This window comes from Hyla sarda, chromosome 13 (assembly GCF_029499605.1).
Source record: "Hyla sarda isolate aHylSar1 chromosome 13, aHylSar1.hap1, whole genome shotgun sequence".
Taxonomy (NCBI): Eukaryota; Metazoa; Chordata; class Amphibia; order Anura; family Hylidae; genus Hyla; species Hyla sarda.
The window spans coordinates 10,705,921-10,728,277 of NC_079201.1; the positions used below are offsets into that span (position 1 = coordinate 10,705,921).

The 22,357-nt window shown below is 43.8% G+C and overlaps 1 long non-coding RNA gene across 2 annotated transcripts in view; it reads right to left on the minus strand.

Annotated features, from left to right (window-relative positions):
- Positions 1–5,472: 5,472 nt before the first annotated feature.
- The window catches only part of LOC130297553 (uncharacterized), an 83,888-nt gene continuing 67,003 nt past the window's right edge, over positions 5,473–22,357 (minus strand). Inside the window, exons 3-5 of one of the 2 annotated variants that reach the window (XR_008849581.1) lie at positions 15,789–15,915; positions 13,715–13,872; positions 5,473–5,885 (exon numbers count right to left, since the gene is read on the minus strand). This is a non-coding gene — a long non-coding RNA (uncharacterized LOC130297553). Of the gene's footprint in view, positions 5,886–11,872; positions 12,023–13,714; positions 13,873–15,788; positions 15,916–22,357 lie in introns of those variants that run through there. The other variant, XR_008849580.1, reaches the window with a different exon arrangement.

The following is a 22,357-nucleotide window of genomic DNA, read 5'->3' on the forward strand; positions in this document are numbered from 1 at the left end:
TAAAACTCCAGAAATTGAGATAGAGCTTGTCTTTAGGTACCTTATTTATTTTTGCTATAATTCTCCTGTGTATAATAATTGGGAATGAATAATGCTGTGAGCAAGACGGAGTTCTTCAACTGCTTATTATGAAGTTCCGGTAAGTTGACGACTTCTGCCAATCCGCCGGATGACTCCCCTGTAGAGTGTTCTACGTGAGGCCAGATGACTGAGCGTTGATACATTCACATCAGCTGTGGCTGTTACGGTGTTGAGCCGACGTACGTCAGGTTTTCCTTTCTCGCGGTTTCCTTACTCGCGGTTTCCTTCTTTCTGTCACAGCACGGTTGTCGCTAACAATCTTTCTCGTGATATGTTCAAAATATGAAACGGGAAGCCTGTTCCTCTGAGGATATCTTCGGTTTGATCTCCTCTATCACTGACTGGTTTTGTTCTTCCGAAGATGCACATCATGGGGTTTTGGCAGAAACTCCTATGAAATAGTTGTCCCGTGTCTGCGCTCACCAGTAGATGGAATAATACCGAATGGAAAACATGTTGGAAGTTCGATACTTTAGTTTTATTTACTGTGTTAACACTTGTTCTGTCTCTAAGGGAGCACAATTGAAGGGGTATTGCGGAGGAAACAAAATGTTTTCAAATCAACTGGTCCCAGAAAGTTATACAGATTTGTAAATTACTTTTATATAAAAATCTTAAAGGGGTACTCCGCTTCCCCAACGTTCTGAACTTTTTGCTGGCGTGGGGTCGTGACGTCACTGCCACTCCCTTCGTGATATCACACCATGCACCCTCAATGCAAGTCTATGGGAGGGGGCATGGCAGCCGCCACGCCTCCTCCCATAGACTTTCATTGAGGGGGCATGGCGTGATGTCACGAGGGGTGTGGCAGGGACGTTACAACCCCACCGCCCACACCCAGTTTTCTAAATGAAGGCTGGGTACTTTGCAGAGATCCTTTGGATAGGGTTAAGATGTCTAGGGGCAGAGTATCCCTTTAATCTTCCCAGTACAGTGCTGCTGTAAGCTCCAGAGGAAGTTGTGTAGTTCTTTCAAGTCTGATCACAGTGCTGGCACCTCTGTCCATGTCAGGAACTGTCAAGATCAGGAGAGGTTAGCTGTGGACATCTGGACAGTTCTTGACACAGACAAAGGTGGCAGTAGAGAGCATTGTGGTCAGACTGGAAAGAACTACTCAACTTCCTCTGGAGCATACAACAGCTGATAAGTCTTTGAAGGATTAAGATTTACAAATCTGTATATCTTTCTGGCTCCAGTTGATTTGAAAACATGTTCTTTTCCTCCAGAGTCATGAGCCAACTAGATTTCTGTGTGACGTATTTTTACCAGAAGGGTAATTTTAATGGCAATTTTAATGCCATTTTAAGAGGCATTGCCAGCTTTAGACATGATACCCTATCCATAGCCTTTTAATTAAATTTGCAGCCAGGTTGGGGAGCACTGCTTTATGAAAAGTCGGCTGCAATGAAGTGTGACATATATATAAAAAATGGTCCAACCTACATATCCTTGACTGAAGCATGATCATACACCCACTATATGGAATAGCATAAAATCCCTACAGTCACATTTAAATACCAAATGAAAATGTACAGAATAAATATTCCATCCTGGTGTAGAAATCAACATAACATTACATGATCAGGATGTTCTACCGGGAACCCTAGACGACCTTCCTTCAATCAGCCGCTATAGGATTTCTAATGCAATCACCACGGCTCCGCCACCGACATATACCATATTTCCACAGCCGAAGACCCAAATTTATAAAAAAAAAAATTACCTTAATTTATTGACTATGCAACTTTATTGCATTTCATAGCATCATTATGCAGCAACTTATTTGTTATGTAAATGTGTAATCACCGCTGCTGCACAGTTTGGGGTGTTTATGTTCTGTTTGTACAACTTAACCGGAAGAAAAATACATCCCATATGGGAAAGTGTTTAAAGAGAGGAACTTTGGCTGATTTATGCAGTGATAGCTCAGACACACACCAAAACGTGTTGTAATTTAGAATAGAAAATCAAGTCCTTTGAATCGAGGCAAGAAGTGTGAAATTACATGGGAGAAACATGCGATTGATCATGTACTCCGACTTTACTTTGCTTTTTGCCTGGAAATGATCCCCAGTTTAACCCCTTAAGGACGCAGGACGTAAATGTACGTCCTGGTGAGGTGGTACTTAACGCACCAGGACGTACATTTACGTCCTAAGCATAACCGCGGGCATCGGAGCGATGCCCGTGTCATGCGCGGCTGATCCCCTCCCCCAATAAAAAAGTAAAACGTCCGTTTTTTCCTATTTTACCCCCAAAAAGCGTAAAAAACATTTTTTATAGACATATTTGGTATCGTCGCGTGCGTAAATGTCCGAACTATTAAAATAAAATGTTAATGATCCCGTACGGTGAACGGCGTGAACGAAAATTTTTTTAAAAAGTCCAAAATTCCTACTTTTTTAATACATTTTATTAAAAAAAAAATTATAAAAAATGTATTAAAAGTTTTTTATATACAAATGTGGTATCAAAAAAAAGTACAGATCATGGCGCAAAAAATGAGCCCCCATACCGCCGCTTATACTGAAAAATAAAAAAGTTATAGGTCATCAAAATAAAGGGATTATAAACGTACTAATTTGGTTAAAAAGTTTGTGATTTTTTTTAAGCGCAACAATAATATAAAAGTATATAATAATGGGTATCATTTTAATCGTATTGACCCTCAGAATAAAGAACACACGTCATTTTTACCAGAAATTGTACGGCGTGAAAACAAAACCTTCCAAAATTAGCAAAATTACGTTTTTCGTTTTAATTTCCCCACAAAAATAGTGTTTTTTGGTTGCGCCATACATTTTATGATATAATGAGTGATGTCATTACAAAGGACAACTGGTCACGCAAAAAATAAGCCCTCATACTAGTCTGTGGATGAAAATATAAAAGAGTTATGATTTTTAGAAGGCGAGGAGGAAAAAATGAAAACGTAAAAATTAAATTGTCTGAGTCCTTAAGGCCAAAATGGGCTGAGTCCTTAAGGGGTTAAAGGAGTTCTCCATTATAAGATTACTTTAGTAATTCAGTGTCATACAGTAATGGATATGCTTACCAAGGATCCGTGCTTGTGTTGGTGGTAAATGGCCATGTCCTGTATCCTCCATCACACTGCTGGCTTGTTTTTGGGAACTGACTACTTTCTGTTTATGTGGCCTCCCTCAGACTACAATCCCCAGGATCCTTTGTTTCAAGGTGGAAGGTGACATTTTCCCCACATCGGCCACCCCACCTATTGCAGCAGTCACACTCCCTTTGATCACATGACTTGCCCGACATCATCTGACACACAAGCTGTGGATCTGTGTGATGATAAATGCACATGTGCGCCGGTAACATCATCAGGGGGCTGGCTTCAAACACAACAGACAACGCAGCCAAGCTCCCTTTCAGCACCTGATTTGTGACTTGTATTGTCTTGGGCCGCAGAGAAAGCTGGGAAAGATCCGAGACAACACTCATTTTGTAGGCTGCAAAAAATTAACTTCTAGGGGAAAGAAAGAAAAAGATATTCAATACCAGCCACCAAACACAGGTATGAAGTGAAGGATATTAATAACTAGACTAACTTTGCTGCCTTGTCTCACATTCCAACCCAAAATTCCGGAATACCCCTTTAACTCCTTCCTGCTCTGCCAATATAGGACAATGGCATCCAAGACTTTTACTATGATCCCAGTGATCCTTTCACCAACAAAGAATGGGGGCTCTACTGTGCTTTGCCACATGAAACATCTGTCGCTCTTTCTGTGTAACCCTTCTGTCTGTATAAATGTGCTGAGTAAAGCTGCAGGAATTGAAACTCTGAGTGAGTGCCACATTGTTCCTTCTATTGCATATTATATACTGGACTTCTGTTCTGAGTTTGCCGAGCACCACAGAAAGTATTGTGATCTGTGTACCTGCTTGGAGCTGAGTTTCTACCTATGCCAGAGAAACCGGAGCTGCAGTACTGCACATATCCTGTGGAAAGGAGTGGTGCTGTTTTTGCAAGAAAAGAAGCAGTGTTTTTCTAATACTGGATAATCCCTTTAAAAGGTACATGTCCTGTTAAACAACCAGTTTGATCCTATATAGTTTTATAGGAAAAGGTTCAGTAGAACTTTTAGTCATTTACATTCCTGCTCTTACTATACTTTGGAGTCCAGTGGGCGGTCCTACTCAGTGATTTATAGCCACCTTTCACCTGTGACTTTCCATAAGAACATAGATGTCAAACCCCAATAAGACCTCCCACTGTATTCTGCAGAATGGAAAAGAGTAAAGTGAATGGCCTGATCAGTAATTGACAACTTTTTTTTTTAGGGACATACAGGAGACTGTCAATCATTGAGTAGGACAACCCACCGGACTAGTAAGCATAGAAAGAGCAGAGATGTTAAAGGGGTACTCCGCCCCTAGACATTTTATCCCCTATCCAAACGATAGGGGATAAGATTTCTGATCGTGGGGATCTCGCCACTGGGGACCCTCGCAATCTCAGCTGCGACACCCCAGACATCCAGTGCACGGAGCGAACATTGCTCTGGCCGGATGACTGGCAATGCGGGGCGGAGGCTCTTGACGTCACTGTCATGCCTGCTCGTGATGCAAGTCTATGGGAGAAGGCGAGGCTGTGATATCACGAGCCTCCACCCAGCATCACCAGTCATCCGGCATGGAGTGAAGTTGAGCCACGTGACATCATAAGCGGGCATGACCGTGACGTCAAGAGTCTTCGGCACTGCACCCGACACTCTAAACGAATGCCAGGTGCAGCAGGGAGATCCTTTGGATAGGGGATAAGACACAAGTTCTACTGAACCTTTTCTCACAAATGTATATATTATGTGCATAAACATAACCAGCAGGCAGCATCCTTGTTGTCCTGATGATGGTTCTGCATGTTCATTCATCGCTAGTGACACGGCTGGTCCAGCCAACTGGGAGGTATAAGGGCTAGGCCAACCAGCCACAGTCCCGACGTTCAAACCTCCCAGCAGTGGGATATTTAAAAAGTCATCTCACTAGCTAAGTTGCTCATGACTGTGGAATCTTCCCTTCTTCCGCATTTTTGTACCCACTGTTTGCTGTGACCTAACCTGACCTGTGCTAGTGACCTGACCCTGCCTTTGCATTCTGACTTTGTACCATGCTACTCCATAGGTTTGACCCCTGCTTGTCTTGACATATCTTCTTGTTCTGATTTTGTACTGCACTATCCTCCTGGTATTTTGACTCTCTGGCTTGTGCCTGGTTTGTCCTCCTTGCTCTTGTCTGTTGATTGTGTACCTTATCTTCCTGTTTGACCGAAAAATGCTAACTTTATTAGAGACAAATGTGCTGTAAAAACAAAAGCATGACAAGTGACAAAATACAGTATTTCACACTGCAAAATGTACTTTCAAACTTTACCGATTTTTTTCTTTATCAAAGTCTTTTAGATAAAGTAGGACAAACTCAGCAGAGAAAAAGTTCATCCAATTTATTATAGGTAAAAGTTCCACTTCTGTCACCTGGATATCTTTCGGTTGATATATCAGATGATTATTTTTTTTATACTTTAGCTATGTTCCATTTTCATGTGAGTTACGTTCTACTGCCTTTTTCCAGCTTGGCTACATAAAGCATAAATTTAGAAACTACTTCAATAGATACTGTATAATCTCAGTTAAATGTATATTGTAACACCAAAGATATAGAAGTTAAAGGGTCATTCAGTCATCCTAAAACTCTGTTTCTTTTGATTACTTATACAGATTCTGAAATCTGCAAGAAGTTGATAATTCTTTAAGGAACCTGTTTCTTAAATCTTTTTGAGTCATCTGGAATTAACATACAAATAGAAAAAGTAGAAAACATTAACACCCTATTTACTTATCTGATACACCCGATACACCATCAATTTTAAAGAAAAAACATTAAAGGGGTACTCTGTTGACAAACATCTTATCCTTCCTTAAATGTTTGATCGCGGGGGGTCCGACTGCTGGGAACCCCTCTCCCCCCCAGGGGTCTCCTGCCCAGCACCCCAACTCTCTTCATGCACGAAGCAATCTCTGCTTCATGAACGGATTACTGTTGACCACCCAGCATTTGGGCATCTTCAGCGTTCCCATAGAGCTACATGGAGGGATATGTCAGCCATCGCTTAGTGCGGAGGTCGACAGTAATCCATCACGAAGCAGAGATCTCTCCATGCATGGTGTCAGGCAGGAGATCGAGGGGGTCCCAGTGGTCAAACACCATGTGATCAGAACGGATAAGATGTTCTGCAACAGAGTACCCCTATAAATATTGTTAAAACTATTCACATTCTCAGCATATACACTGACCAGCAAAACATTACAAGCACTGACAACCAGTTAAAATGATGGGATCTTTGCTGTTTTTCTTTAATTTTCCAATGATAATTCTCTTCGTTGTGTCCTTTAAAGGGGTACTCCACCCCTAGACATCTTATCCCCTATCCAAAGTTACAATGGTCCAGAAAAGAACATTGTATGTTGAAACTATTGTATGTTGAGGCCATTGTAAGTTGAGGGATCACTGTATTTTTCTGGCTATGTTTAAGATTACCGTATTTTTCGCCGTATAAGACGCACTTTTTCTTCCCCAAAACTGGAGGGGAAAGTTGGTGCGTCTTATACGGCAAATACACACCTATCGCGGCAGTCCCTGCGGCCATCAAGGGCCGGGACCCGCAGCTAATACAGGACATCACTGATTGCGGGGATGCCCTGTATTAACAGTTCAGATGCGGCGATCAAAGCTGACCGCCGCGTCTGAAGCAAAAGTGACAGTAACCCGGCTGCTCAGTCGGGCTGTTCGGGACCACCGCGGTGAGATCGCGACGTCCTGAACAGCTTACAGGACACCGGGAGGGACCTGACCTGCCTCCTCGATGTCTGCTCCGTGCCGGGATCCCCTGCATGGCTGGCGCTCTCCTTCGACATCATCATGTTGTCGCGCACGCCGTCCTATCATCCAACAGGAGCAGTGTGCGTAGCCACGTGATGACGGCGATGGAGAGCGTGGATCCCGGGGAAGAAGACGTCCGGAGCATCGGGGACACCACGGGGACGCGGCAACAGCGATGGAGCGACATAGCGGACAGCAGTGATGGGTCCGGAGCGGCGGGGACACGTGAGTATTACCTCCTATACCAGTGATCTTCAACCTGCGGACCTCCAGATGTAGCAAAACTACAACTCCCAGCATGCCTGGACAGCCAATGGCTGTCCGGGCATGCTGGGAGTTGTAGTTTTGCAACATCTGGAGGTCCGCAGGTTGAAGATCACTGTTGGGTGCAGAATCTTTTTTTTCTAGATTTTGCACCTTTAAATTAGGGTGCGTCTTATATGCCGGTACGTCCTATAGGGCGAAAAATACGGTAATCCTTTCTGTCTCCTAAGATGCTACAAACAAACAAAAAGGAGTGTTATTTATCAGTCAACTCGACCAACTGAAACACACCTGTGCCACCTTCAATGAAAAAGACCAGTGTTTTCTGATCTGGGTGCCTCCAGCTGCAGCAAATTTTAGCATAATGCTCTCCCACCCAACGGGCCTTCCACCAATTGTAGCACAGACAGGCTCCCTCTGAACCCTTGACTAGTGATGTAATGTCTCGGCCACACTGCAACCTGGGAAAACCTGAAACAACACTAATTTTTTATGCTGCTTAAAAAAAACAAATGGGCAAAAATCACAGAAGAATTGCGAGACCACCACGAAAATCAGGTACAAACACTATTTTATGAACTACGCTATCTTTACAGCCCCTGTAGCACAGTCAAATAAAAAAAAAAAAAGGTCCCAGAATACCCCTTTAAATAGATTTTTGATTCCATCAGTACCCTGTCACGCGTCAGTTCACAGTACCTACAATAAGATTTTTAAGGGAATTAACATCGAACAATGGGCGGAACTTATATTTATTATGCATATTTAGGGAATCCCACATGTAAAGTTCCTGTACAGGATGGGGGATTACAGTCAGTTCCAATCTTGATCATTTTGCCTGCCATCTGTTTTTTCACATTTAGTATTGCTATTTAAAAAAAAAAAAAAAAAAAAAAAAGAACAATGTCTGGTAGATTAACTGTGAAGTGTCGTGAATTGCCTCAGATGTTCTCGGCTCTAAATTATAATCAAGTATCTAAATTTCAAATGACGGTACAAAAACACACACGGCCATTTCCCCCTTTAATAACCTAATTGGCATGCAAAATCCAAGTGAGCAACACAAAGCTTCCCGAATGCAGAATGATGTGTTGACGCGGCGGAGAGAAGCTTTGATTAGCAAATGTTTATTATGTTCTACATTTGGTGTCATTATTCAAATGAAAACCTCACTTTTTTTTTTTTTTGCACTTTATCGGGAATGTTTGATACCGGGCTGAAAAGAAACTGTGAAGCCGAATACTATCAGGAGATTAATAAGGATTGTAACCACAACTTGGAATACATTGGCATGTTTATTTTTATGGCAACACAAATAGAGAAACACAGCCGCACATCCACCATTTGTATTTTGATCTATTTGCTTCTCAGCATAATTTAAAAAACTAACAGGTTGTTATTATACATTTTGATCAAAAAGTACAAGCTCAAGGCCACCTAGTCAGAGTGGGTCCCTAACCTAACACTGGCGTAGCACTGGGCGGCGACCACCGCCTCCGAGACACCATGCCCACAGGAAACGACCCAGTGGCCAGGCAGCTTACTTATGAGGGGATAACAATGCGCTCCACTACGCTTAAAACAGTATTTGTCTACAACACCAGCAGGTGTGTACTTTTGGCTGGCCTTTCACAGTATCTAGGCACTTTAGACTTTAACAGGAACACCCCTGAGATGAACGTATGTGGTATGCACTTATGAGGGGAGTACAATGTGCTCCAGTAAGCTCAAAACAGTATTTATGTACAACACCAGCAGTACACACCAGTGCTGCAGCACACAGTCGCTGTGTACTACACCCAAAATTGCACTCTCTCTCTCTCTCTCTCTCTCTCAATCTCACTCCCTTCCCTATCAGGGCTTCTAGGCTGGATTTGGGCTTGAGTTTAATCGCTGCTTTAAAAAAGCTTTTCTTTTCAACACACTGCTCTCTGTCCCTCTCTGTAATAGAACACTGATGTGACTGGGAGGTGAATCCCTGCTGGAAAAATGCTTTTGTGTGCAACACACACTGCTGTCTGTCCCTCCCTCTCTGTAATAGAACACAGGGGTGGCTGGCTGCTGATAGGCTGCATGTGATTCAAGGTCATACCGCTAACCTTTGTTCCCGCCTTCCCAGTATTCCTTGCACCATGTCCTCACATGTGGATCCGCCATTTCAGATGTCCTGCAGCCTGGACCGCACTAAATGGAGTTTAATGAAGCGATTTGCATGATCGAATCGCGGCAATATTCGCATTCGTTGCGAATCGAATTTATCCTGAAATTCATACTGAATTTGAATTCATCAGATTCGATTCGCTCATCCCTAATCACATCACCTAATTATTGCTTAGTTAAGACATTGTGACATTAAAGACTAGGCTCATTTTAGTGTTTATTTTTTTATTTTTTTAAGCTTTTAAAACAAATATTAATATACCTAAAGAAAATTATATAAAAGAAACATATTCACTTAACCTGCCATTAGCACTTGTCTTGAACATTAATTATAGTCTAAAAGCTTCTTACGGTGCAACCGGAGGTCATTCAGATTACACTACACACAACTGGTAAATGAACTCAAAGAACCTTGTAATACCCAAAGTATTAATCCGCTGTAAGACGGTTCAGTGAGGTAACAAACTATAACGGCTACTGTAGCTACATGTTTTTTGTTTTTTTTGGCTTTCTTTATTAGGAACAACTGAAGACATTACAGTAGCCAGGTTTGGGTAGACATCATACATAAATCTCCTTTCCCTTCGAACAACCTCAATGGAGATTCAATGGACACGAGATCAATAATGTAGATGAAGCAGAGCTGAAAACAACCATTCTTTATACACGGTCAAAATGAAGCCTGACCCCTAGGCACACATATATACGAAACCACTTTGCCTCCTAATCATTCATGTCTGTAAGGCACGGGTAATGGGTCCGAGATTTGTTTTGTGAGCTTTTAAACATCAGGGGGTCTATCTCAAGGACTTAGTGAGGCTGCACTGAGGCAACGTGGTATTTATCTATTTCACACAACGAGCAGTAGCCGATAACATATAGGAAGCAGTCTGATTGCATTACATCGATCTATGTTATTGACGTTGATTGCTAAAGGCTGTCTTAGGTAGGCTTTACCAGCTGCCGGTCCCTAACTGACACTGAAGCCCAGTTAACTCCTCAGGCTTTCCCAGCAATCCATCGGCACCCTGCAACTACCTTTGGTAGGCTTTAACAATTGCCGGTCCATGGAAGACACTGAACCACAGGTAACTCCCCGGGCTTTCCAAGCAATCCTTCGGCACCCCGCAACTACATTGTGGGGGTGCCGATGGAACCACTGGACACCAGGGATAACAGGCATTTAATGTATAAATGTCCCAATCGCCATTGACTGCGACATTTAACCATTTAAATGACTGACAACATAATCTGATTGGTCGCTATGGGAAACCATGCCTCTTTTCCTATACACATAAATGGAGTTTATTTGAAGCATAGAGGAAGAAAATAATTGGTATTCCAGGCAACGTACTCATTTTATTACCAACTGGAATTGGAACTTTTGTGATCATTCTGGAGCATTATCTCCAATACCTCCACATCTATGCCACACATCCCCCCTTCAAACTGTGCCCACTCAGAGCAGATAGGGGATTTAGCTTGACTGCCAAAAATAATCTGCCACCAGCGCACAGACATACTGGATTTAGGTGGGGCCGCAGATCTCTACATAGATTCAGCAAGCCTGTGCTGCCTCCATTAAATCTCCACCATCTTTGACCTAAAGAAGAGTTTTGCCGTAGTTTACGCCTGCTAGCAAACAGAATCTTTCATAAATTTGGTGAATGGGGTGGCGACACCCCCTTTGGGATAAACCATGCCCCCTTTCCGCAAAGCCATGACCATTTAATGAGCAAAGCAAAATATGGCAAATAATCGCATAATCCTTACGCATAGTGTGATCTTATGCGAATATTTGCCATTACACCAATTTTTTTCCCGTCTGTTTCACTTCTACTTGTACATACACCATGTAGTTCTTTGTGAAGCTTAGTAGGGGGTCACAGATCGGGCTTTTATATCAATATCAACCAATCACATTACACTATCAAAGAGTATACATCCAATCACATTATCCAAAGCAGAAAGTAGTCGCCATATTCCCCTCTGACATCATATAACTCCACCCCCATATAATCCCTTACATGACTGATAGGGTATTGTAGTCAGTAAGGAAATCCCCAAGTTGTTAGTAACAAGGTATTACTCACAGTGATCAGCAACATCCAATCTATTCCTTCTGATCCCCCAGAGAACGAGATCTGACGTGGATGGGGAGCAGCCATGTCTGTTTGTAAACAGAGACACTGAGCATGCTCACCCTGCTCCTCCTGACTGGTTACCCCAATGGGTGCATCACTGTGCACATGGCTAATTTACATAAAGGGGCCAAGGAACAGAACATATCAGTCATCCATGGCCGGTTAACCCCTAACTAGCTAGCAGCATTGGTCTGGTATCATACTCACCGAGGTGGTTGTTCACTATATATAGCACTAAATAGAAAAAAGAAAGAATTTAAAAAAAAATTAAATTATAGAAATTAAATGTAAATAAAAAATAAACATACCATTCCTTATATCCACATGGAGACCTCAAAAACTTTTTGCTAAAGAACATCTGAGTGGTGGCTCAGTGATAAGCACTGTTGTCTTGTTGCAGTGAGGGTCCCAGGATCAAATCCCACATAGGACCATAAAAGAAAGCAAAATATGGAACTAATTTAAATGAAGAGCTGGAAATAAATGGTAAAGGAGAATAAACTAATAAAAAAGAAACTTTAATTAAAATAAAAAGTAGGAAAGGATAAAAAACAGAAAACATGTATACAAAAAATAAATAAAAAGACCTATATCCACATGGAGACCTCAAGCAATTCTCACAAAGGGACAATTGTGTAAATAACCCAACCACCAATTTCTGCCCCCTTCAGGGCCCATAATATCATTTCACCTATCAGGTGGGGGGGCGGGATTTATCATTGTAGGTGAATGATTTTTGTCCACCTTGGTTTGGTGTGATGCTGATGTCTACTTGTATTAAATGGTAGCAGGGTATTTGATCGATTTTGGGCAGGGACACATTTCCTGAAATCTCACTTCAGTGCTCCATTTTTCTATAGTTTGAGCAAAATTTGTAAACTTATTTCCCGCTGTACAAAAAAACAATTGCGGATTTTCTGAACACACCAAAAAGCTAAGTCTGGGCTGATGTATGTTTAGGCATTTTCCCCACCCATTTCCTTACTCATTGCGCACACATTTTTACCACTAAAATAAAATAAAAAAAATGGGTAAAGCCAATGAAACATTTTCCTTTTCATGTTTTGGAGTGTACCAAGCAAACAGAGGGACAACAACAACATACAAACTTAATTTGCTGTTGTTGCTCCCAATGGGATTTGAACCTACAACCCCAGCACTACAAGCCATTAGTCCTAACCACTGAGCCACCATTAGCCTAGTAGGTGTTCATGTGGATATAAAGAATGGTGTTTTTATTCTTATTTAACTTCTATATTTTTTTTATCTGTTATTATTTTTTTCCTTCTTATTTGCTTTTATTTATTTATTTTTCTATATACTTCAGTTATAGACAATATTGCCCCTGTGTAATCCTATGGTCCACTACACTCATTTTCCCCATTCATATCGGATCACATGTTGCCTTATGAGACAAGAGGGTGTTGCCTGCTATATAGTGAACACCCCCCCTCTGTGAGTATGATTCCAGACCAATGTCGCTGGCCAGTTAGGGGTTAATCGGCCATGGATGACTGATATGTTCTGTTCCTTGGCCCCTTTATGTAAATTAGCCATGTGCACAGTGATGCGCCCATTGGGGTAACCAGTCAGGAGGAGCGGGGTGAGCATGCTCAGTGTCTCTGTTTACAAACAGACATGGCTGCTCCCAATCCACATCAGACCCCGCTCTCTGTGGGATCAGAAGGAATAGATTGGATGTTGCTGATCTCTGTGAGTAATACCTTGTTACTAACAACTTGGGGATTTCTTTACTGACTACAATACCCTATTAATCATATATAGGATTTTCCAGGGGTGGAGTTATATGATGTCAGAGGGGAGTATGGCGGCTACTTACTGCTATGAACAATGTGATTGGATGTATACATACAGTCAGGGCCGTAAATGTTGGCACCCCTGAAATTTTTCTAGAAAATGAAGTATTTCTCACAGAAAAGGATTGCAGTAACACATGTTTTGCTATACACATGTTTATTCCCTTTGTGTGTATTGGAACTAAACCAAAAAATGGAGGAAAAAAGCAAATTGGACATAATGTCACCAAACTCCAAAAATGGGCTGGACAAAATTATTGGCTCCCTTAACTTAATATTTGGTTTCACACCCTTTGGAAAAAATAACTGAAATCAATGGCTTCCTATAACCATCAATAAGCTCCTTACACCTCTCAGCCGGAATGTTGGACCACTCTTCCTTTACAAACTGCTCCAGGTCTCGCCTTTTCTAATTCACTCGTGGCAGTTCAATCCGACTCAAGTGGTAGCTCTTTCAGGCTCACTCATAGGCTATGTTCACACGGCAGCATTTCCAGGCTTTTTTTCTGGTAAAAAAAACCCCACCAAAAATAGTTTGTGTGAAAACTTGTAATAGTTTTACTGTTCTACCTTGTACTTTTTGTACAATTGTCATATTTAGGGGTTATCCAAGATTATAAACACAGAGCTAATGTCTTCGGAAAACACCACCACCCCTGTCCTCAGGTTGTGTGTGGTATTCCAACTTGGCTCCATTCACCTAAATGGAACTAAGCCGCAATACGACACACAACCTGAGGACAGAGGTGGCGCTGTTTTTCAGGGGGAAAAAAAGCTCTGTCTTACTAATCCTGGATAACCCCTTTAACCATTAAAGGGGTTGTGCACTGCTCTAACTTTCGGAGCTCCGCTCACAGCGTCCGAAGTTAATTACTCCGAACGCTGGGTGCAGGCTTCCGTGTTCGCAGTGTGATGTCTTGCCCACCCCCTCAACGAAAGTCTATGGGAAGGGGGCGCAACTGCTGTCACGCCCCCTTCCCATAGACTTTGGTAGAGGGGGCGGGCGAGGGGCCGGGCGTGACGTCACGCCCGGTGGCCGCGAACACGGAAGCCCGCACACAGCGTTCGGAGTAATGAACTTCCGGACGCTGTGAGCGGAGCTCCGAAAATTTGGGCAGCGCACAACCCCTTTAAAGGTGTACTCTGCCCCTATACATCCCCTTCCACGGGGGTCTGAGCAGTGGGACTCCCGTGATCTCTGTGCAGCACCCGATCTTCATTTTAGAGCGCTGGGTGCAAGTCTAAGGGAGGAGGTGTGGTGGCCACCACGCCCCCTCCCGTAGACTTGTATTGAGGGGGCATGGCGTGATGACATGAGGGGCGTGGCCATGATGTCACGACCCCCGCCGCCTGCTCCAAGTGTTGGGAACAAAATTATATAAAAATGTTTCCTATACCGCTACACTGACTTTTATACCAAAATGCTCTGTGTTGTATTATAAACATATAGGGGGCGATTCATCAAGATCTGTGTAGAGGATAAGTTACCCAGTTGCCCTTAGCAACCAATCAGGTCACTTCTTTCATTTTCCACAGGCCCTTTTTAAAATGAAAGAAGCGATCTGATTGGTTGCTATGGGCAACTGGTCAACTTTTCCTTTACACAGTTTTTGAGAAATCTTCCCCATGCTTCCTATTGCTTAAAGGGGTACTGTATTTATTTTTTATTTAAATCAACTGTTGCCAAACAGATTTGTAAATTACTTCTATATAAAGATCTTCAAGGGGTATTCCAGGATTTTTTTTTTATTCGACTATGCTACGGGGCTGTAAAGTTAGTGTAGTTCATAATATAGTGTCTGTACCTGTGTGTGACGGTTTTCTCACAATTCTTCGGTGATTATCAGCCCAATATTTATTTTTAAAGGGGTACTCCGGTGGAAAACTTTTTTTTTTTTTTTTTTTTTAAACCAACTGGTAGCAGAAAGTTAAACAGATGACTTCTATTAAAAAATCTTAATCCTTCCAGTACTTATTAGCTGCTGAATACTACAGAGGAAATTCTTTTCTTTTTGGAACACAGAGCTCTCTGCTGACATAAAGTCGACAGTGCTCTCTGCTGACACCTCTGTCCATCTTAGGAACTGTCCGGAGCAGGAGAGGTTTGCTGTGGGGTTTTGCTTGCACTCTGGACAGTTCTTGACATGGACAGAGGTGTCAGCAGAGAGCACTGTGGTCAGACAGAAACGATCTTCCTGTGGAGCATACAGCAGCTGATAAGTATTGAAAGGATTAAGATTTTTAAACAGAAGCAATATACAAATCTTTTACATTTTCTGGTACCAGTTAATTAAAAAAAAATTGTTTTCCCACTGGAGTGCCCCTTTAACTGTTCATTTGAGCTTTTTCTTTTATCTGCGATAAGCATAGCAAAATTTAACCTAAAAAAAAAAAAAAAAAAAATACCTAAAGGTAATCTTACTTTGGCCGTCATCCTCCAAAATGTCCAAAATGCTTGGCAGAATGGGGTGAATTTTAGTACAAACTGCAGAGCTGGCAACAAACATCATTCAGACGGCTCCAACCTGGATGGATGATGAATATTCTTCCTGTGCAGGGGATCTATAGCATTACCACATTTTCCACATCAACAACAACAACAACACCATGATAAGCATTCCAACACATAAACATATGCTTACAAGATTTTTTGGTTTGTTTTTATGTAAACGTTCCTGCAGGACAATGACTGCAAACAGGTTAATATGTCTATCATTAAATGGGCCCTGTCATTAAAGGGGTACTCCGCCGCTTAGACATCTTATCCCCTATCCAACGGATAGGGGATGAGATGCCTGATCGCGGGGGTCCCGCCGCTGGGGACCCCTGTGATCTTGCACGCCGCTCCCCGTTAAAATCAGTCCCCGGAGCCCGTTTGCTCCGGGTCTGATTATTGCCGATCACGGGGCCGGAGCGTTGTGACGTCAAGGCTCCGCCCCTCAATGCAAGCCTATGAGAGGGGGCGTGACAGTCTGATTATTGCCGATCACGGGGCCCATGAGAGGGGGCGTGACAGTCTGATTATTGCCGATAACGGGGCCGGAGCGTAGTGACGTCAAGGCTCCGCCCCGTGTAATGTCACGCTCTGCCCCCTCAATGCAAGCCTATGAGAGGGGGCTTGACAGTTCTCACGCCCCCTCCCATAGGCTTGCATTGAGGTGGGTGGAGCGTGACATTACAAGGGGCGGAGCCTTGAAGTCACAACGCTCCGGCCCCGTGATCGGCAATAATCAGACCCGGAGCGAACGCGCTCCGGGGACTGATTTTATTGGGGGCGGCGTGCAAGATCACGGGGGTCCCCAGCGGGGGGACCCCCGCGATCAGGCATCTTATCCCCTATCCTTTGGATAGGGGATAAGATGTCTAAGCGGCGGAGTACCCCTTTAACCCCTTAGGGACTAATTTTTTCCTCATCACCTTCTAAAAATCATCACCTTCTAAAATCATAATTTTGCACATAAAAATCCATATGATGGCTTAATTTTTGCGCCACCAATTCTACTTTGCAGTGACATCAGTCATTTTACCCAAAAATCCACGGCAAAATGGGGAAAAAAATTCATTGTGTGACAAAATTGAACAAAAAATTTAATTTTGTAACTTTTGGGGGCTTCCGTTTCTACGCAGTGCATTTTTCGGTAAAAATGACACCTTGTCATTATTCTGTAGGTTCATACCATTAAAATGATCCCCTACTTACCGTATTTATCGGGGTATACCACGCACCGGCCTATAACACGCACCCTCATTTTACCAAGGATATTTTGGTAAAAATTTTTTTTTACCCAAATATCCATGGTAAAATGAGGGTGCGTGTGTGCGCGTGTATACCCCGATATACCCCCAGGAAAGGCAGGGGGAGAGAGGCCGTCGCTGCCCGCTTCTCTCTCCCCGCCTTTCCTGGGGTCTAGAGCCCTGCTGCCGGCCCTTCTCTCCTCCTGGCTATCGGCGCCGCTGCCCGTTCTGTCCCCCTGACTATCGGTACCGGCGCCCCATTGCCGCGCCGATAGCCAGGGGGAGAGAAGCGGCGCCGACAGCCAGGGGGAGAGAAGGGGCAGCGGCACCCATTGCCGGCACCGCTGCCCCGTTGCCTCCCCCCATCCCCGGTGGCATAATTACCTGGGTCGGGTCCGCGCTGCTACAGGCCTCCGGAGCGCGTCCCCTGCGTCGTTGGTATGCACGGCTCGGCGCATGACGTCAGTGCACCGCGCCGTGCAGCGCATAGCAACGACGCCGGGGACGCACGCTGGAGGCCTGCAGCAGCGCGGACCCGACCCAGGTAATTATGCCACCGGGGATGGGGGGAGGCAACGGGGCAGCGGCGCCGGCAATGGATGCCGCTGCCCCTTCTCTCCCCCTGGCTGTCGCCGCCGCTTCTCTCCCCCTGGCTATCGGCGCCGGCAATGGGGCGCCGGTACCGATAGTCAGGGGTACAGAACGGGCAGCGGCGCCGATAGCCAGGGGGAGAGAAGGGCCGGCAGCAGGGCTCTAGACCCCAGGAAAGGCAGGGGGAGAGAAGCGGGCAGCGATGGCCTCTCTCCCCCTGCCTTTCCTGGGGGTGTATCGGCGTATAACATGCACATAGACTTTAGGCTAAAAATTTTAGCCTAAAAAGTGTGTGTTATACGCCGATAAATATAGGTTTGATATTGTTGTACTTCGGAAAGAAATCATAACTACATACAGGAAAATTTCTATGTTAAAAATTCTCATCTTCTAACCCCTATAACTTTTTAACTTTTACGCATACGGGCCGGTATGAGGCCTCATTTTTTGAGCCGTGTTCTGAAGTTTTTATAGGTACCATTTTTGTATTGATCGGACTTTTTGATAGCTTTTTGTTAATTTTTTCATGATATAAAAAGTGACCAAAAATACGCTATTTTGGACTTTGGAATTTTTTCGAGTGTGCGCCATTGACCATGCGATTTACTTAACAATATATTTTAATAGTACGGACATTTCCACACGCGGCGATACCACATATGTTTATTTTTTTATTTATTTTTCATGGGAAAAGGGGGGTGATTTAGGGAAGGGGTTAAATGACCTTTAACTTTTTTTTTCGCAGTGTTATAGCTCCCATAGGGACCTATAACACTGCACACACTGATCTCTTATGCTGATCCCTGCAAAGCAAAGCACGGATCAGTGAGATAGGGGCTCGATTGCTCAAGTCTGTAGCTCAGACTTGGAGCTGCGGACACAGGTAAGGAGACCTCCGCCTGCGTCCCAGCTGATCGGAACATCGCGATTTTATCGCGATGTCCCGATCAGCCCGACTGAGCTGCCGGGAACCGTTTACTTTCACTTTCAGACGCGGCGGTCAACTTTGATCGGTGCCGCGCGCTGTTAGCTCAGGGTCCCGGCTATGATTAGCAGCCGGGACTGACCCGGTGTGATGCGGGGTCACGGCGTGACCCCGTTTTAAACACCGGTACTGGGCTCAGGGTGTACAGGTACGCCCTGAGTCCTTAAGGATCGGGGATGCAGGGCGTATGCATACGCCCTGCGTCCCCAAGAGGTTAAAACAAATTTTTGTTATTACACTCCTTATGGTAAATAAAAAAATCTTTCTAATGTACTTTCTGTTTTATTTGTGTTTTAAAAAATTGGCCACTAGGTGTCTCCCTACTTGTTCACAGCACATTCAACCCCCCCCCCCCCCACCCCCTCCATCTCTTGCACAGACTTAGAACTCCTGCTGGCCTGGTAGAAGTCCAAAATCAGGAAATGCAGTCTGAAGTGCTGAGGGGCATGTGTGCAGCCTTAGCCAATCATAGCTCATCTCACACTGAACTGCTCTGGGCTGTGTGTAGCAGAGTGAGGCGGAAGTTATCCCCTGTATGGCTTCGGATGATGTCACGCCTGCTGGGGAACGCCCCTTCCCAGTTTGTGAATCTGACTGAGACTGAGCAGAAAATACAGAGCAATATCAAGGTAGAAAACTAGAGAGGTACTCTCTCAGACACGACCCTTCCTAAGCAGTGGATGTCAGAATGAGTGAGCAGCAGAACGGAGGGATTTGTGAGCCAAATACAGAAGCTAGGCACATACAGAAACGTAAAAAATAATGCTTCTATGTGTTACTCACTAGGTCATGCAGATGCATGACCTAGTGAGTAACACATAGAAGCATTATTTTTTCTGTGATATGACAGGGTCACTTTAAGAAAGAAAATAAAAAAAGCAAAAAACTAAAATTAAATATATCCGACATTGAATAAAAGTAGCTTACCATTTGCATAATACGGAATACTGTGCAGCAGTGATATTTTTACATTTTTGTTTTTTACCCAGGACACAAATATAATTATGCTAAAATACATAATTTCCATTTTGTCACAAACATTGGCATTATCTGTACAGCTGGAAAAAATAAACCAACAATTCAAAATAATAGTTCCCAGGATTAGTTATAATGGGCAACATTTCTGACACATCAGAGGAGCCGTCTCTGCCTGCGGATCGCCTGGAAGACGGAGATCGACTCCTCAGCTGTTCATTAGGCAAGAAAAGGAAATGTGTCAGAGAAGGGAGGAAGGAAAGCATCAGAGGCTTCAATACAACTTCATGTTTGTGTAAACCAACGGAACGGGGACGTTCTGCAAACTCTCACCTAGGTAAACAAAAAGCCATTGGAGAGAAGAAAAATACAGAATTTTACTGGAAATTTTGGAGACCTTAATGGTGTAATGACTTAAAGGGGTTATCCAGGAAAAAAAACGTTTTTATATATATATCAATTGGCTCCAGAAAGTTAAACAGATTTGTAAATTACTTCTATTAAAAAATTCTTAATCCTTTCAGTATTTATGAGCTGCTGAAGTTGAGTTGTTCTTTTCTGTCTAAGTGCTCTCTGATGACACGTGTCTCGGGAACCACCCAGTTTAGAAACAAATCCCCCATAGCAAACTTCTTCTACTCTACTGTGCAGTTCCCGAGACAAGCAGGGATGTCAGCAGAGAGCATTGTTGTCAGACCGAAAACAACAGCTCAACTTCAGCAGCTGATAATTATTGAAAGGATTAAGATTTTTTAATAGAAGTAATTTACAAATCTGTTTAAATGGGCACTGTCATCAACTTTTTTTTTGATATGTTGTAGTACATATGTACTACAACATATCTCTAATATATTTTCCTTTTTTTTTTTTTTTTTTATTAAAATATTTAAATTAACGTTTGAAAACCGTTCACTAGGGGTCTCCCTCCTAGGGGCCGGCTGCAGGCTGGCGTGACGTCACGCATGAATTCGGACTGATGCGGCCGGGCATCAGTCCCAATTCATTCAGCCTGCGCTCGCTCCCTGCCTGTCAATCAGACAGGCAGGGAGCGAGCGCATTGGCTCCCTGGCCTCAGACACCTGCCACTCCTCCTGCACCACGCCGCTGATGCTGCCCATGCACGCCGCTGACTCTGCAGTTTGCATGTATGGGGATCGAGGTTTGTAATACGGGAGTAGCAGGGATAGGGGTTTGTAATACAGGGGCTGCGGGGATCGGGGTTTGAACACGGGGGTTGCGAGGAGAGCGGGGTTTGAACACAGAGGTTGCAGGGATCGGGGTTTGAACACAGGGGTTGCGGGGAGAGCGGGGTTTCAACATGGGGGGGTGTTTAGCGCTGGAGGGAACAGGGTAGCGCAGCGCTGCGCCCATGGCCCTAACTTATTGTTTTCAACACAGGGTGCCTCCAGCTGTTTCCCCACTACAACTCCCAGCATGCCCTGACAGCCAATAGATGTCAAGGCAAGCTGGGAGTTGTAGTGGCGAAACAGCTGGAGGCACCCTGTATAGATGAACTAAGGGCAGAAGTGCCGGCCCCAGCAGGCATCAGTGACGTCTGCCTGCTGGGGAAGTCTGCCTGGTAGTGAGCACACTACCAGGCAGACAAAAAGGCCTTTTTAATATAGTAAAACAATAAATAAAAGCAGGGAGGGGGTTAGGGATAGATGGGCAATAGGCAGGGACAGAAAATAGGATGGTGGGAGCTACCCTTTAACTTTCTGGAGCCAGTTGATATAAGAAATGTTTTTTTCCAGGAATACCCCTTTAAAACATGGAACATTCCCAATGTCAAGAGTATTGCGTTTGTCACCCCAAAATACCCTAAAGCGTACCTGTCATATTACAGAAAAAAATTATGCTTCTACATGCTCCTCAATAGGTTGTGCAGATGCTTTACATGTCTTTTTTTGTGTGTCTGGCATCTGTATTTGGCTCACAAATCCATCTGTTCTGCTGCTCACTCCTTCTGACATCCAATGCTCAGGAAGGGGCATGTCTGAGGCAAGCACTGAGCCCACCCTTACCATTCATTCACTTCCTCCCTGAGTCTGCTGTGCTGTGCTGGGTCTCGTCATCCAATCGCTGGGGGCTGCTCTGTAACCCCCTACAATGCAATGTTCATTTATATGCCTCTCATTTTATATGGAGGAAGAAGGAGAATGTTTCTTTCTCATGACATTTAAATTCAAGAGAAAAATGATTATAAAATACTCCATTCAATAAAATAGATATGTTGATGTTTCCCTATAGATGGCAGCACATGGAAGTTTTCAACAAGCACTGTCAAAAACTTTTTATATGTTGTACGTCTTGGCTGAACATTTACCTTTATAATATACCTCATAAAAACACTTATATCTGCTTTTTATAGAAATCATGGCTTATAGAAAACACCACTAGGGGACCCCATACCATCCAGAACATAATCCTGTCCGGCTGCTGCATCATCTGTGTCCCAGCTGAAGCACAGGCCGGACTTAGTCCATGATATGAGGGCAAATATATAAACGAGAAAAAACAACAGGAGTTTGTTTTAGTCCTAGTGAGGACCGTTTGACGATGATAAAGGGTTAACGTAAAGATGGGTTCTTACCCCTAGGTGTTGCGCTCAGAGCACAACACCTGCAGAAGCGTCTATGTGTAGAAAATCGAGGGAAACCGCTGCCACGAGGAACAACCCGGTGTGACGTCCATCAGTCCGGTGG